General features: G+C 39.6%; 1 protein-coding gene across 1 annotated transcript in view; it reads left to right on the top strand.

The window, feature by feature from the left end:
* Nucleotides 1–996: 996 nt before the first annotated feature.
* Nucleotides 997–2,500, top strand: part of LOC143287332 (G-protein coupled receptor dmsr-1-like) — a 39,820-nt gene continuing 38,316 nt past the window's right edge. Inside the window, exon 1 of the mRNA XM_076595291.1 lies at nucleotides 997–1,068. The gene's annotated coding sequence lies outside the window, so the exon portion shown is untranslated. The remainder of the gene's footprint in view (nucleotides 1,069–2,500) is intronic.

Genomic DNA, 2,500 nt, shown 5'->3' with positions numbered 1-2,500 from the left:
AAAAAGTCTAGGATTTCCACGTGAATGTCTTAAACCATGAAAGAAAAGTGCTAGGAATATCACGTGTGTTTCTCAAAATATAAAGAAAAACCCTAGGAAAAAAAATCACTTGAACATCTAAAAAGTTATGCAGGTGAGATCGTTGATATTTCGATTATGATCGATACACCTTTGATAATTGTAAAGTTCACACGTTTTCATGTGCCAGTTGTTGTTGTTTTTTTATATCCTCTTGACATTTCAAACGAACGCTTTGCCGCGGAAACAAAATTCACGTTACTAGACATTCAAGTGTTGCTGTATTTTTGTTAATGAATAAATAAATAAACAAACCAATCAATCAATCAATGAATAAACGAACAACGAAATCAATTCATCATTTGATTAGTAAATGAATAAATGAATGAATAAAAAATTATTTAAAAAAAGCAACAACATAAAATTGTACATACACACATACATGATTTTGTTTTCATTTTATCGTGAATCAAACAGACTGTACTAAATCAATGTTTTGTGTTTCGTTTTAAAAAAAATTGGGAGTTATAATCAGAACAAAGCCCAGAGGATGCCCTAAATTTATCGTTTAGTGAACAGCTGTGCCCCGCCCGCCCCCACCCCACCCCCACCCCTCGAGCCCCCCCACCCCCCCACCCCCCACCCCCCGCACCCCCCACCCCCCTCCCCTCTCCATCCCCCATCTCCCGCGCGGCGCGTGCGGTGGTTGGTTTCACGGTGTGTGAAGGATCTGGTTCAACATCAGACGCTGGGTTTGAGCGATAAGGGAGAGAGCACCGAGCGTTAAGACCTGTGGGCCCAACAGTGTGTAAACGTTTCATTGCGCATTGCCTGTGCATTCCTTTTTTTCTCTTTTGCTCGTTTGTGACGATCGCTGTGAAGGAGAAAGAGATAGAGAGAGGGGTGGGGTGTGGGAGTGTGTTGTGAAGAGAGAGAGAGAGAGAGAGAGAGAGAGAGAGGGCGTGGGGGGGGGGGGGAGGAGGGTGCGTGTGTTCTTTGCCGTGACAGAAGACTTTACTGGTCATTCCGTCAGTCGGGACCGTGGAACAGGTAAGAAATTGATCTCTTTTTTTTTTCTTCTTTTTTTTTCTTTCTGTGTTCATGATCATGATCATCATCATGATCATCATATTCATCATCATCAGCGTCTTCTTCTTCTTCTTCCCCTTTCTGTTTTACCAAACACGTTATTTTTTTCTTCTTTTCATTTCATTCATTCATTCATTCATTCTTCTTCTTCTTCTTCTACTACTACTACTTCTTCTTCTTCCTCTTCATCATCATCTTCTTCTTCTTCTTCTTCTTCTTCTTCTTCGTCTTCCTCCTCCTCCTCCTCCTCTTCATTATCATCAGCTTCATCATCATCATCATCATGTTGTTGTTGTTGTTGTTCTTCTTCTTCTTCTTGTTCTTCTTCTCCTCCTCCTCCTCTTCATCATCGTCATCATCATTATCATCGAGTGTTGGAACTGTCTCATCGTCGCAAAATTATGCTTTTTTTTTCATGCAGCTCTCGAAGGGGAAACAGTAACATAAACAAAGGGGGAATCATTATATCAGTACAGCATGCATATTATAGTCATGGATACATGAATGGTAATTCGACATTTACAACACTAAATAGATGAGAATAAGAAGAGAGAGATATTAGGGGACAGAGAGACAGACAGACACAGACAGTGACACAGACAGAGACCTTGACCGAGACCTACATGTCTGGCGCTCCTTTTTTTTTTAATGTCAAGATGCCTGCTTTGTGCGACTTCATACTCCAAAGGCCCGCATCTGACGCACGGTTGATTAGAGGTGGAAATGACGTCCTTCAATTATTCACCACACACACTGTCTGTGGCTGCCAGCGGAACACGTCAGGCTTCACTGGACTGAACAGTGCCTCCAGTACCTCTTTTCAAATAATAATCTACAGAAGTAGTGCATACAATATTTGATTATTGATATTTTTTGGGGGGGTCCTAATCCCGCTTCCCCCGTCCCGCCTCTCACACACACCCTTCCAATATTATGTTGTTTTTTTCTTTCTCCAATCACTGACACTCACCCTCTCCATTTTAGATTTTGTACTCCGCCCCCCTTTTCATTCGAATATACAGAAATGTCGATTTCTAATTAATAATAACAACTATCATTATAATAGAAATGATAATAATCCAAATGATGATAATAATATCATTTATTTTCAGTCTAATATCATCATTTTAGATGAAAAGACTATAAATAAATAAGCGAACGTCCCTTCAGTTTTAGCACGCACCTACCCGAAATAAATAACATAATATATAGTCGTCAATGGAATTTAAAACCACGTTGGTCGGTGTTGGTAGGAATGGGAAAGGCGAAAGTGGTCACAGTTGTGGAATGGGGTGGGGTTTGTTGTTGTTATTTCGTGTGACAGAAAGGCATATTAATAGTTTTGAATATATATATATATATATATATATATATATATATATATGTATATATA

This window comes from Babylonia areolata, chromosome 11 (assembly GCF_041734735.1).
Source record: "Babylonia areolata isolate BAREFJ2019XMU chromosome 11, ASM4173473v1, whole genome shotgun sequence".
NCBI lineage: Eukaryota > Metazoa > Mollusca > Gastropoda > Neogastropoda > Buccinidae > Babylonia > Babylonia areolata.
Note: the sequence above shows the minus strand (reverse complement) of the source record. Positions and strands in the feature narration are given on the sequence as shown.